This window comes from Myotis nattereri (assembly GCF_964212035.1).
Source record: "Myotis nattereri genome assembly, chromosome: 3".
Taxonomy (NCBI): domain Eukaryota; kingdom Metazoa; phylum Chordata; class Mammalia; order Chiroptera; family Vespertilionidae; genus Myotis; species Myotis nattereri.
In genome coordinates this window covers 93,801,225-93,816,867 of record NC_138077.1, presented here as the reverse complement: position 1 = coordinate 93,816,867, position 15,643 = coordinate 93,801,225, and the positions used below count along the sequence as shown (strand labels likewise).

At 40.5% G+C, this 15,643-nt stretch overlaps 1 pseudogene across 1 annotated transcript; it reads left to right on the top strand.

The window, feature by feature from the left end:
• The first annotated feature begins 470 nt into the window (after positions 1-470).
• Positions 471-2,423, top strand: LOC308515415 (serine/threonine-protein kinase RIO3-like; annotated as a pseudogene). Its single transcript has 3 exons — positions 471-858; positions 1,098-1,483; positions 1,704-2,423. The product of its transcript is annotated as a serine/threonine-protein kinase RIO3-like (transcript).
• Positions 2,424-15,643: the final 13,220 nt, after the last annotated feature.

Sequence of the window (15,643 nt, the reverse complement as noted above, 5' to 3'; positions counted from 1 at the left end):
CTCTGCTTTATCCCTCATCCATCTGCCACATAGGCTCATCCTGGTTGGCATACTGATAATAGCTAGCATGCATATTATGTGTGGTTTTAAAGTTATAACTTATCATGTAGAAACTGAAACAATATAGATATGTTTTAAAATTTATTCTTGTTTAATAAAAATAGAAATGGTCAATAACCGAAAACCCAATTTTAGAATCTTTAAATAAAATACAGGGTGGGGCAGGGACGCAGCGCTAGCTGCTGACTTCTGTCACTACAACTCCCCAGACTGCCCCTCCAGCCCCCCACCCTTGCCCCAGGCCCACCTCAGGTCCCCTGTGGAGGCTGGGAGGTGCCATCTCTCCTGTGCTTGTGGCTGGCTCCTTACCCCCATGGATCTGGTCTGAGTGCCATTGCCCGAACCCAGGCTGGCAGCAGCCTGGGACCAAGTGTCCATGGGCTACCCTTCAAAAGACAATATCCTGATCTTTGGCTGATGTCATGATTGAGCAGTTGGCTAAAGAGTTGCAATTAGAAGAAGCTGCTGGTTTTCTTAAAGTTGCTGTTGCTGAAGGACCATTTCTTACTGGAGAAAAACACTGATACTTCCAGCGACCTAATGCTGGCTCAGATGCTACAGATGGAATTTGACAGAGAATGATGCACAGTTTAGGCATGAAGAAAAAAAAAATCAACGACGATAGCAAAGTTTCCATTTCCTTTGAAAATTACCAAAAAGTGCTTCCCTATGAAGACAGTGATAGCTCTGAAGATGAGGTTGACTGGCAGGATACTCGTGATGATCTCTAAAGACCAGCAAAACCAGTTCCTACTCCCAAAAAGGGTTTTATTCTAAAAGGAAAAGACGCCGAAACCGGTTTGGCTCAGTGGATAGAGCATCGGCCTGCGGACTGAAAGGTCCCAGGTTCGATTCCGGTCAAGGGCATGTACCTGGGTTGTGGGCACATCCCCAGTGGGAGATGTGCAGGAGGCAGCTGATAGATGTTTCTCTCTCACCGATGTTTCTGGCTCTCTATCTCTCTCCCTTCTTCTCTGTGAAAAATCAATAAGATATATTAAAAAAAAAAAAATAAAAAATAAAAATAAAAGGAAAAGACATCGCCACCAAACATGATGAAGTAGTCTGTGGGAGGAAGAATACAGCCAGAATGGAACATTTTGCACCTGGGTTCAGGAAGGAGATGGAATTTGAATGGATTTAAAACTATCAAATCATGTTTTCAATGCTTTAAAACAACACGCCTACTCAGAAGAACATCCAAGTGCCACCTTGATAAAAAAGAACACTCTACTGCAGAAAAAGCAGTTGACCCTAAGACACGCTTACTTATGTATAAAATGGTCAACCACTGGGTGCATTAGTATAGGAAAGGGGTCTGTTGTCTTTCATGCCTATGGAAGAAGCATGGAAGATGAAAAAAATATAGTAAATTTATACCTATAGATTGTGCCATCAAGGTATTTAAACAACACTTAATGCAGTGGTTCTCAACCTTCTGACCCTTTAAATACAGTTCCTCATGTTGTGACCCAACCATAAAATTATTTTCGTTGCTACTTCATAACTGTAATGTTGCTATTGTTATGAATCATAATGTAAATATCTGATATGCAGGATGGTCTTAGGCGACCCCTGTGAAAGGGTCGTTTGGCCACCAAAGGGGTTGCGACCCACAGGTTGAGAACCACTGCCTTAATGAGTTTTAAGAACCGTGACAAGTATATTAAAGGTGATTTCAGGTTTAAAGATTATTTCAGTAAACTAAATCCACATATGATCATCTGAATATGAGCAGAAAAAGAAATGCACACCCTCACCAGAATGCAGGAAGCTGGGATTCCTTGTCCAGCAGTTGTGCTACACAAGAAGCACATTTCAGTTATGTCTTTTATTGGCCATGATCAAGTTCCAACCCTTAAACAAGGGAGCTTTTGTTATCAGGTACTATGTACAATGAAAAAAGTAAAGCTCAGTAGTGAAGAAATGAAAGCCTACAAACTTTTCACTTGATGCAGCAATTATACTATAATGAGCACACGCTTGTGCATGCCGACCTCTGTGACTATAACATGCTGTGGCATGCTGGGAAGGTTAGGTTGATCCATGTCAGTCAGTCTCTAGAACCATTCATCCTCATGGCCTGGAGTTCTTGTTCCGTGACTGTAGGAATGTCTCACAGTTTTTCCAGAAAGGCAGAGTGGAGGAAGCCCTTAGTGAACGAGAGCTCTTCAGTGCTGTTAGGTTTATACATCTCAGCAGACTATGAAGCTGATTTCTTAGCTGAGATAGACGCTTTGGAGAAAATGAATGAAGATCATGTTCAGAGGAATGGAAGGAAAGCTGCTTCATTTTTGAAAGGGAATGAAGGTCCTCCATCCCATACAATGAATAGCACCAGTACCCACTGCTTTCAGTGTTGACCCAGCGGGGATTGCCGGCTGCCAATGCCAAATGAAGTTACAGGTGAATTGAGATACCGACACGAGCTGTGTACGGTGGTGCATCTGTGCTTTTCCCCTGGTAACCCATATGCCAGATGTGTGGAATTTTTAGGTCGGCATTGAGAGAATAAAATGTCACTACCTCTCATCTTATGAACAGGATAATGTAATTCTTTAACAGCTACAGGTTATGTAGTTGAAATCAACCTGATTTTACAGGATTCGTGGCATAAAATGTTTTGATGATAATTTTAAAAATGTAGGTAACATTTCCAGATATGGGAGGAAGGCCAGAAGTGTTTACAAGGGAGGCCTTTATTACCACCTGCTTGCTCTGATCACCTCTCTTCTTTGAGTTTCATCTTTCCTCAAATATTTTATCGGACTTAAATGAGCCCTTCTCAATTTTTTTCCCAGACCGTGACCATGATTCTAAAGGAAAATATCTTCTTTTAGTAGGTGTCTTAAGTGGAAATCTTGTTTCAGAATTGCTGATGGAAATAAACATAAACAAAATACTTTTTATTGGTACATCATGAATATGAACTGAGTTCTTTACCAAGTTCATATCCAAGGAAAAGATTGTAGGTTTCTGAAAGATAAATATACTGGTATAAGAACTTAACCACCCAGGAAAACCAAGATGGCAGCATAGGTAAACACCTGAAATTGCTGCCTCACACAACCACTTCAAAAATACAACTAAAAGACAAAACGGACATCATCCAGAACCACAGGAAGGCTGGCTGAGTGGAAATTCTACAACTAGAAGGAAAGAGAAAAGCACACTGAGACTCAGAGGAGGTGCAGAAGTAAAGTGCAGAGGTACAGAGGCTCACATGGAAAGGGCTGGCAACTGAGGACGCCGTTGTCTTTTTTCAATCAGAAGGGAGACTCAAGCTCCCGACTGCTCTGAACTCCAGTTCCAGGCGAGTCTCTGGGGACCCAGACTCATACGGGGAGAAACTGGATTGTCTGGCATTGGGCAGAACTCGAGGGCGGCTTTCTCTCAGAGGTGCTTGCAACAATTACAGCGGGACACTGAGACCCGGGGCCTCTTAAGGCAGGGCTGAGGATCAGCCACAGCTGTTTGCTCCACCCTGTTGATTCCCTGAGACTCCACCCCACCCAAGCTGTGCACAGAGGCTTTTGCATATGAATAGCCTGCCCATTTGCAATCTAAAATTACCTAACAAACCGCAGCTGGGTCAGAGAGACCCAGAACTTCCAAAAGAAGGTGAAGGCCCCACAGCAGCTTGCATTGCTTCACAGCTAAGCCTCATATGGGCACCTCCAAACTGCAAACAAAGAAGAGGAATCTGCAGATCTCTCCATAGCTCCTGCTGGGTAGCCTCAAGCAGAGGCTAACTTAGCACCTCCTTAGAGATCCAAGAGCCAGTGTACCCAGTGGTCAGAGTGGGACCATCCAGATTACAACTCCTCAGATCCATAAGGGACACACTCAGAGGGCAGACTCAGTGAGCACCAAAGCCCCACTGAAGCAAGTCTTGCCCCAGAAGGGTGTCTTCAGCACAGAAGTTCTCCCACTGTAGACACAGCTGATTCTCACAGCCAATTGTCCTGGAGGTCAATTCCTCCCAGTGATACCTACAACAATCAAGGCTTAACTACAACAAGACTGTGCACAAAGCCCACAAAGGGGTGCACCAAGAGTGTCCACTTCAGGTAATTGGGGAGGCTGAGCCACTGGGTCCTATAGGACACCTAGCACAGAAAGCCACTCTATCAACACAGGGAAGCAGCCAAAATGTGGAGACAAAGAAACTGGTCACAAATGATAGAAATGGAGGAAAGCAAACTATTGGATATAGAGTTCAAAACCATGGTTATAAGGTTTTTCAAGAATTTTCTAGAAACCGCCGATAAATTTAGTGAGACCCTCCTCGATAAATCTAGTGAGACCCTCAAGGATATGAAAAAGGACCAACTAGAAATTGAGCCTACACTGACTGAAATAAAGAATATTATACAGAGATCCAACAGCAGACTAGAGGATTACAAGAATCAAGTCAAAGATTTGAAATATGAAGAAGCAAAAAACACCCAACCCGAAAAGCAAAAAGAAAAAGAATCCAAAAATATGAAGATAGTGTAAGGAGCCTCTGGGACAACTTCAAGCGTACCAACATCTGAATTATGGGGGTGCCAGAAGAAGAGAGAGAGCAAGATATTGAAAACCTGTTTGAAGAAATTATGACAGAAAACTTCCCCTACCTGGTCAAAGAAATAGACTTACAAATGCACAGAGAACCCCCAAAAAAAGGAATCCAAAGAGGACCACACCAAGACACATCATAATTAAAATGCCAAGAGCAAAAGATAAAGAGAGAATCTTAAAGGCAGGAAGAGAAAAACAGTCAGTTACCTACAAGGGAGTACCCAAACGACTGTCAACTCATTTCTCAACAGAAACTTTGCAGGCCAGAAGAGAGTGGCAAGAAATATTCAAAGTGATGAATGCCAAGAACCTATAACCAAGATTACTTTATCCAGCAAAGCTGTCATTCAGAATTGAAGGTCAGATAAAGAGCTTCACAGATAAGAAAAAGCTAAAGGAGTTCATCACCACCAAACCAGCATTATATGAAATGCTGAAAGGTATCCTTTAAGAAGAGAAAGAAGAAGAAAAAGGTAAAGATAAAAATTATGAACAACAAATACATATCTATCAACAAGTGAATCTAAAGATCAAGTAAATAAAAAATCTGATGAACAGAATAAACTGGTGAATATAATAGAATCAGGGGCATAGAAAGGGAGTGGACTGACAATTCTCAGGGCGAAAACGATGTGGGGGTGTGGGAAGAGACTGGAAAAAAATCATACACCTATGGATGAGGACAGTATGGGGGGTGATAAGGGCAGAGGGTGGGGTGGGAACCGGGTGGAAGGGAGCTATGGGCGGGGGGGCGGGGGTGAAAGGAGGACCAACTGTAATAATCTGAACAATAAAGATTTAATTAAAATAAAATAAAAAAGAACTTAACCATCCAAATTGTTTAAAATTAACTTTCTACATTTAGGTAAAATGGACAGAGTGTAACTCATGGTGCAGCTGCTCTGCATTTATAAGGAAAATGTAAGATATCTGGAAGGTCAGAATGGTAAGATTTAACCGGTTTGACATATTTTAATGAAGTCAGTGATACAAAGTTTAGTGTCCATTTCTCTCAAACTCTGTACTTATTGATTCATTTAAGATAAATACAGCAAGTCAAGGGATGAACACTAACTTTGAAACAAATTTGGTACCAAATTAACCAACTAATTTGAACCATCTGACCTCACTTTTAATAATATTTAGACTGGCTGGATGCCACTTCTTAAGTAAAGCGAGCACTGTATTGGCTTTGTTAGGACTGAAGTTCATTATCTACAGTGTAATTATTCCTCCTATTGCTGATTTCAGATTGGAACCACTAGAGACCCAATCTGGTCGTTGAGAGTAAAAATCTAATCATTATTTACCCTTGAGAGTTTCTCCTTAACATTATTTTATTTATTTTAATTTTTAATCCTCACCCAAGGATATTTTCCCATTGATTTTTAGAGAGAGTGGAAGAGAGAGGGGAAGACAGAGAGAAACATAGATGTAAGAGAAACACATTGATTGGTTGCCTCCTGCAGGTATCTTGACCAGGGCCTAGGCCGGGGAGGAGCCTGCAACCCAGGTGCATGCCCTTGACCAGAATTGAACCTGGGACCCTTTGGTCCACAGGCCGACACTCTATCCACTGAGCCAAACTGTCCAGGGTTAACATTATTTTAAAATGACAAATATGTTCTTTCTAGGAATATATTTATTTTTGTTTCTGTTGTATATTTTTTAGAGAAGTGTGATTGGGGGTTGATACTTATTACAGTTCTGAAGTGTTTACTATGAAACAAAGATTTCAATGAATGGTGATTATTGCCTTTACAGAAATTTCAAAGACCTATTTTTTTTTAAAAAAAAACAAAACCATTAACCATTTTAAATTTATTTTGTTTTGTTTTTTGAAATACTCTGTTTGACTAAGAGCAGCAAACCATTTCTGTGCAGCATTCTTGGAATGTACTGTGAACAGGCTTTTTAAGAAATTAAAAATGAAGAAATCATTTTAAAAATATAGGGTGGGGCAAAGTAAGTTTACAGTTGTTTGTATGGAAAAATAACACAATAATTAATAAATAATAATATAAGAATACTCACAAATGTTTTTGCCCTACTCTGCATATTTGGGATTACTAAGCAGAGATTATTTAATTAATTATAAAAAATAAAGTTATCTTAAAAGTTTTTGGTGACTTTCTCTTTCCTCTAGTTCGCATGTTAACACAGGTAAAGCTCACTTTCCCCACCTAAAAGGCTGTGATGATGACTTCATCAAAAGCAGAATTCCTGTCATTTATTACTTATGTATTTATTTATTTTTTATAAAGCATCCTTTTAAAAATATTTTAAAATTGATTTTAGAGAAAGAGAAAAGGATAGGGAGAGAGAGGGAGAAACATTGACATGAGAAACAAACATCAATGGACTGCTTCCCACATGTCCCGACCAAGGTTTGAATCTGCAACCTGGGTGTGTACCCTGACCAAGAATTGAACCAGTCATGGGACTGGTGCATGGGACAACACTCAGCCTAATGAGCCACACTGGCCAGGGTGTCCTGTCATTTACTTTTTAATCCTCTGTATTCAGAGCAATGCTTATGGATGATAGGCTAGCAGATGTTTGTAGAAGAAATAAATAAACCATAATTTAGTACTTCCCAATAGTTTAAAATATTGTTATAAAATAAAAAATTAAATTTACTAAAAATTTTCTTTCACTTAAAAGTTTTATATATATTTCACTTTTGTGAGAACAGAGAGAAGGTCACAAGAAACAAAAAAGATGTTAGGCAGCTACATTTTTTTAAAAAGAGCAAAGTTATTGAATTCATAGAATAACAGAAAATTATATTTAGAAGTAGTCTTAAAATATGACAGTTCATGACATGGTATTTATTAAGGAACACACTTCTCATATGAGAGTTGACTTTTTGCTCTTGCATGACTTATCTTGCTCCTTTTTTTTATATAGAACAAAGAAAAATGCTCTTGTACATGACATTGTAGCAAGGTTCTTAATTTGATTCTCTGATATAGTTATAAAAAGGCTTTTAGAAGTTTTCTACTGCATAAGTTTCTGTTTCAATATTGATGTAAGCTACATCAATGTATTATGTCTCTTATAATTTATTCTTGATTTGTTTTGGCTTTTTTATTTCTTATAATCTCTGCTTATTATAAAAAATAAAGTTATCTTAAAAATTTTTTGGTGACTTTCTCTTTCCTCTAGTTGGTATGTTCACACAGGTAAAGCTCACTTTCTCCACCTAAAAGTCTGTGATGATGACTTCACCAAAAGCAGAATTTCTGTAATTTATTACTTATTTATTATTTTTTTTATAAAGCATCCTTTAAAAAATATTTTTAAATTTTATAGTTAACTGTGGTCTTTTGGCTACATTTTCACTGATGGAATGTGACTAGAAGTCAAAGTGACGTTTCAAGTTATGGGCCTTAAAAATTTTGGCACGTGAATTTTTTATATCTTCCTTTTCCCATTATCTGCAGCTTGGTTACTTCTGGCATGAAACTATGGACATACAGATGAGAAACACGAAGGTAATGTTGGAATCACAATGTAGAACACTTTAGTCTCTGAATGACTTCATAGGGCACAGCTGCTACTTACCTGACCTGCATACTTGGATCTGTTACAAAAGAGAAAATTAAGTTTTCTATTTTTAAGTCTCTATATTTTGAAGCATCTTATAGAGTAGCTTAGTCCTCATTACTGCAGTTGGACCCAACAATTTTAAGTTGCCCTAGTCCAGAAAGAAACCAAATTATAGTTCACTAATTTACATGTTGGCACTTCTTTAAAAATAAAAATTAGCATATCTAATTTTATCTACTGATTAGATGCCTGGTGCATGAATTCATGCACAGTTGGAGTTCCTCAGCCTAGCCAGTGGTCTGGGCCAATTGGGGCCGTCTAGCCCAATCCCAATTGGGACCAATGGACACCGGCTGGCCAGGGAGGGACTGCAGGAGGTTGACCGTCCAGGGATGGACCGTGGGAGGGCTCCAGGGAGTGTCTGACCCATCTTGCCCAGTCCCGATTGGCCGGACCCCAACAGCAAGATAACCTACCACCAGTTGGAGTGTCTGGCCCCTGGTGGTCAGTGCATGTTGGTCGGACACTTAGCATATTAGGCTTCTATATATATAGACTAGAGGCCCAGTGCATGAAATTTGTTCATGGGGGGTGGGTGGGTTTCCTTCAGCTTGGCCTGCACCCTCTCCAATCCCGGACCACTCAGGGGATGTCCGACTGCCGGCATTGGGCCTAAACTGGCAGTCATACATCCCTCTCACAATCTGGGACTGCTGGCTCCTAACTGCTCACCTGCCTGCCTGCTTGATCATCCCTAACCACTCTGCCTGCCTGCCTGATCACCCCTAACCACCTCTGCCTGCTTGAACACCCTAATTCATCTGCCTGACTGCCTGATCGCCCCTAACTGCCTATGCCTGCCTGCCTGATATCTCTAAATGCTCCCCTGCTGGCCTTATCACCCCTAACTGCTCTCCCCTGCCAGCCTGATCACCCCTAACTACTCTGCCTGCCTGTTTAATCGCCTCTAACCACCTCTGCCTTGGCCCCCACCACCATGGCTTTGTCCAGAAGGACATCTCTCTGGTATAATTAGCATATTATCCTTTTATTAGTATAGATAGGAATATCATATTAGAGGTGATATGTTTATTTCAGCAGTGGCCATATAGAAATAATATGCCCGTTTGTATGATTATTGGGTAGAATCACAGGCCAAGTAGAATGAAAATATTTAGGTATTCAACAATTATCAGGTGCTATGTAACAGAGTCCATCTTGTAGGACACTAAGCATTCCAATTTTACAAAGCACTGCTCTCTAACAATGATTTCAAAATAAAAGCTTAAAAGAGACTTGGTGCTTTTCCTGGCCTCCATTGCATTTAACCTAAAGTCTTCTAGATGAATACAAGGCCACACAATCCTGGCATTATTTATCAACTCCATTTTGCTTAGGAAACTTGTGTGGGTTATTTTCTTCCTTATTTTAAATAGACAGGTATGAAGTTAATTTAGGTGTTTGCATTCATTCAATAGATGTGAGGTAGATGAATGAATGAATGAATGAATGAATGAATGAATATATATTTGTTGAGAGTTTACCACAATCTGGAGATTATTCTGTTACCTAAGGATTCCATGAATAAAAATGACAAGGCCTCTGTCCTCATGGAGCTTTTGTTTCAACCTGTAGATATAGGAAATATATAAATAAACAAATAAAAGTATTTAGATGCTGATAAATACTATAAAGGAAATAAAAAGAAGGTGATATAATAGAGAGTGACTCAGTAGGGAGGAGTATTTTTTTTTAGATAATGTATCCCAGAACTCCTATGAGGATAGATGAAGCTGAAATCTGGATGGAAGGAAACAGGCATGCACTGGAAAGCTGGGTGGAGAGTGTTCTAGGTAGATAGGACAGCAGGTGCCAAGTTCTTGGGGTGATTTACATTCATTTTTGAATGCCATGTATATGCAATTTATTTAATTATTAAATGACTAGAGGCCCAATGCACAAAATTTGTACAAGAGTAGGCCTTCCTTCCCCTGGCTGTCAGCACCGGCTTCCCTCTGGCACCCAGGACCCAGGCTTCCCTCTGGCTTCCAGCAGGCACCATGGACCCGGGCTTCCCTCGCAGCCCTGGCTTCATCCAGAAGGTCATCTGGAAGGATGTCTAGTCTATAGTATGCTTTTTATTATTATAGATAATAAATAGCATACTAGTGATATAAAGATAAAGATCAAGGGAATTGATAGTTTTGATTCTTAAAACATTTAGAGCTTTACTTGGCTTAATAGTAGATCCCAAGTGATCAAAAGATTATCATCTAAAATGGATTCAAACAAGGGGTCTGGTTCAAAGCACACTAGCTTATTTTCTCTATATTATTTTACTGCAATGTTAGGTGTTGTTAAGTATAGTTTTGTGTGGTCTGGCAGGTACCATTAGGATATAATTACCTTTAACTAATAAAATCTCATTAATTGTCAGGACTTTTTAACTAAAGTTACAAATATGGCTGGAATAATCTATCCTATCTAATAAAAGAGAAACATGGTAATAAGCCGTACATCCGCTACCCTTCTCATTGGCTAATCAGGGCGATATGCAAATTAACTGCCAGCCAAGATGGCGGCCGGAAGCCAGGCAGCTTAACGTGAACATGAGGCTTGCTTGCTTCAGTGACGGAGGACTCCAACGTTCCCTGCCTAACGCTGTCGGCCTCTGAGCTGCAACTCTAAGCAACTATGTTACAAATATAGAAGCTAAACAAAACCCCAGAAACTTGCTTTAGTGGGCTGGGCTTCAGCCAGCAGGACCGCAACATTGCTTCAAATACAGAAGGTAAACAAAGGCCAAAAACCTGCTTTCAGCAGTGGAGGCCTAAGAGCTGGAGCCAAGCCTCAGCGATAAAGCTGGCCTAGAATAAAAAAAAAGAAAAGAAAAAAAGGAGCAGTTGGGAGCTTCAGTTACCAGCCAGCCTAAAAACAGCCCTCAGCCCCTCACCCAGACTGGCCAGGCACCCCAGTGGGGACCCCCACCCTGATCCAGGACACCCTTCAGGGCAAACCAGCCGCCCCCCACCTGTGCACCAGGCCTCTATCCTATATAGTAAAAGGGTAATATGCCTCCCAGCACCGGGATCAGCGGAGCCCCGAGGCCTCCCGGCACTGGGATCAGCGTGACAGGGGGCAGGTCCCAAACCCCCTGATTGCCTTGCGGCTCTGTGTGTGACAGGGGGAGGCACCCCAACTCCCCAGTCAGCCATGCTCTGAGCCTGACCAGGGGCTGCACCTAAGGATTGGGCCTGCCCTCTGCCACCTGGGAGCAGGCCTAAGCCAGCAGGTCGTTATCTCCTGAGGGGTCCCAGACTGCAAGAGGGCACAGGCCGGGCTGAGGGACTCCCCCTTCCCCCCGAGTGCACAAATTTTTGTGCACCGGTCCTTTAGTATATATATATAACCCTAATATGCAAATAGACTGAACGGCAGAACAACTGAACAACCAAACAACCAGTCGCTATGACATGCACTGACCACCAGGGGGCACGCGCAGAACATGGTGGGGTGTCAGCAGCAGGTGGCAGAGTGCAAAACATGGTGGGCATTGGCCACGCAGGATGGTGGAGCAGGTGAGCAGGGGTGCCAGATCAAGGTGGGGCGCCTGTTGCTGTCATCAGGGCATGCCTCTGGTGGTTACCGAAAATTCTTTCTTCCCATGTGCTGTGGTCCCACCGGGCACTTGTACCTGCTGCCAGCACTTACACCTGCTTCTGGTGCTGGTCTCACTAGCAACCACTGCTGGTGCCTGCTTGGCACTGGCCCCAATCACTCGGCACTGTCAGTGTGTGCTAGTGATGGCTGCCAGCCCCAGTGACCCCTGAGGGTTTCTCCACCTACCCCTGCTCCTGAGGGGCGATCGGGGCAGCAGCTGCTGCTCACACCCACTGACAGTGCCGGCCCTGCTCACACCCTGCACCCATCAGGGGGTGTGAACAGGGCTGGCACCATCAGTGGTGTGATTGTGAATAATAAAAATGTTAAGAGGTCTGATGTTTAGATTGATCACTCAATAGACATAAATATAAGTAAATGACATAGAAAGTAACTTAGCAAAAGGGAGAAAATCTGAGAGCCCCTCTGTTCAATGCCTCTTAGGAATTGTTGAAAAAATATGGGAAGTACAGAAAATGTTTTCCTGTAAAAATCTCCAAAAATCTGAACCTCAGCACTTCTGAGTATAAATTTATTAAAATAGCAGAAGCAATGTGTTCAGTATCTGGTAGAAACCAATAAGGACAATTTCACTACTGAGTAGAGCATCTGTAACTTGGAAAACAATTCAAAGATTTTAAACAAATGACTCCCAATAGTTCTAATAAGTTCGGGTAAATTGGAAATCAAGTATGAATATGACTCTTACTTCATTCTATATCTTGTCTGCAATGCATGAAACAATAAAAATCATATTTGCAATAATACAATATGAGCCAAGCTATAAAATGTAATGTCCTAAAGAAGATTCAGCATGTCTGAACAGGAATACAATGAAGAAAAAAATTATTATAATTATGAAACTTATGATCATTAAGTTATATATGTTTCATATGTTTGCTGCATTTTTTGCAAACCTTTAAGTAAGCAATCAAAAAAAAAATTTCTTGGAAATGACTGAGATAACCAGAGATAAAAAAATTAAAATGAATTATTTGGCAGCCACTGTATATAGTAGTTAGATTCAATTCTACTATTGAAATTGCCTCTGTATTGTAAGCAGCTAGAAAACACTTTCTCAAATGATCAACATCTATTTCCAAATGTGTAGTTATTGGTAATATGCATAGCTACAAATCATGGATTTCCTTCAAGAATCAATCCAGGAAGAAGTATTCAGACAAATAGATACCTTTTAATAAGTCAAATTCCAGCTGTGAGCTTTAAAGCAATCATAAGAGATAAACATAAAGAGTCCAGGCATAATACAAAATAAATAAGTCCTATAAAACTGGATATTTGCAGAGTTCTAAATCCTCAGGAATCCACAGGATGTCCACAAATGCATTTAGAAGGCAAGAATTTCAGAGTGAACAAGAAATCTGACTCATTATCTTTCTGTAATTTAGTATTTCCTCTTATAAGAATTCTAAGTAGAGGGTTGCTAGAATAGATAAATTAATCTAAACTTTTTCCCATCAAAGTTCATTACAAATGCCCTTGGCTGTGTCCTCATCGCCTTCACTCCTGCACATCTTTTTGGTGTAACTTCAAAGAGAACTCTCCACACAAGAGATAGGAAAGTGAAGTGAGTGGATGAGTACAGGGCCACCTCTGTTAAAAAGAGGTTTAATTAAGTACATATTTGAAGAGTGCCTTTGACATGAAAAAGCAGTAAGAAAATTCAGTACTATTAACACAGAATGAGAATAACTTGGTCCTGTGAGCTTACAGAGATAAAGAAAAAGTTATATTCTCCTCCAGGCAAGCATTTTTCAATAGGGTTCTTTATTGATTTGTCATCCTAAGAGAGTCTGTAAGTCTAGCATCTGCATATTGATTCCTGGTTTGTATGGAGGAAGAGAAATCAGAGAATAAAATATGCATCTTTCTTCAATCTGAATAAAATTGTAGCATGTGTATTTTAAATGTGCACTCATTTCTTTGCAAAAGTACATAATACATGTAAAATTTGGGAGAAATGTTTTGGCTATATAATAAGAGGAGGATGTTTATTTTCATTTGTTACTTAATAGAAACTAAACTGTCATTTTTAATTATCAAAATGACCAATATTAATGTCATAGTGTGTGAAAACTGGAAATTTTGACGGAAGCATTATAATTCTGCAGGTGTAAAATTCTTAAGTGAGATGCCAGAACAAAAGGAAATCATCTGAGAAAAATAACTGGCTAGAAGTTTCCAATACCCATAATGAAAGGATTGAGAAAGTAGGTGGCATAAGAAGCAAGTATTTGTGCAGAGATTTTCTTCAAGAGCTGGTGGTGGACACTAAGTCCCACCACCCATCCTAAAGGAGACCTGGGAGTCATTCCTCCTGGGCCTTAAACGTAGGAAGATGGGCTTCATTGAGCATATTTTGGAGAGCTTGGCATATGTCACCAACATTTTGGGGACTCTCTGGTCTGCTATCTGACAAATACCCTGACATTCTCTTTTTTAAAAATCTTCACCCCAGGATATGTCTTTATTGATTTTTTTCTTTTGAGACACACACACACACACACACACACACACACACACATTAATGTGAGAGAGACATGGATCAGTTGCCTCTCTTCTGGTCCCCAACCGGGAGTTGACACAACCCAGGCATGTGTCTTGATCAAGAATCCAACCTACAAACCTTCAGTGTATGGGATGATGCTCCAACCAACAGAGCCACACCAGCCAGGGCCCCTGACATTCTTCAGAGCAAGGTTATGACTCTCTGAAGTAGCTGAGTTGAGAGAAATAAAGGTTCATTTGTGAAATGACTTCATTCTCACTAGTGGACGGGCAAAAATATATATAAGATAAGGTGTAGATGACAAGAGTGGTAATGCCATCCTGAAGGCATTTTACATTCTTTTCAGCAAGATTTCCAGGATAAACAACAGGACTCTACTTGCTAGAGTCTATGTATGAAGTGGTCACCTGAGGGATTAGAGGTGAGGGGGAGGCAGGCATTTGAAGAGAAGGTACACAGGTGTCATATCCAGTCTGGCCTCCAAAAAGTCCACAAAACCCTTAAACATCTGCCAGGCTAAGTTACTTAAAATGTCATTTGTGCCTTGGCAGGTTTTTCTCAGTGGTTAGAGTGTCAACTTGTAGACCCAAAGGTCTTGAGTTTGATTTCCAGTTAAGGGTAGGTACCTCGGTTGCAGACTTGATTTCTGACCCAGGTTGGGCACAAACAGGAGGCAACCAATCGGTGTGTCTGTCTCTCACTGATGTTTCTCTCTCTCTCTGCCTCCACTCTCCACTCCAATTTCTCAAACAACAACAACAACAAAATCAATGGAAAAAATATCCTCAGGTGAGGATTAAAAAAACAACAACCCATCTTGTGATAGTATTTGTCCAAGTAAGCACTTCCCTGCCTCGCTTTAACTTCCACTTCATGTAATTTAGGAGTGGTATTTACAGGAATATGAGTATAGGAAGAGATGAGTGAGACAGAAAGACCCATTTCCTCTCTCCTTCAAAATGGTCCATCTACAGCTAGGCCATAGCAAAGAGGGGAGAAAAAAGGATGGTAAGTCAAATTTTGGTTATTGGGGACTGGATAGTATAATTTCTGAAGTAAGATTGTTTGTCACATGAACTGACTGTAGAGCCTTCAATTAACCTACACTAGAAAAAGGATGATGAAACCTTCAAATGGTTAATCAGGTGAAAACACCTCCCAATAGAAAAGAAAGAATAAAATAAAGTGGGAGGCAAAAATGGAGTTTTGTTTTCAGTTTGCCCATGAGTTGTGCTTATAAAATAGCAGCTATATGCCCAAAGTCATTTTTTTTTCTAA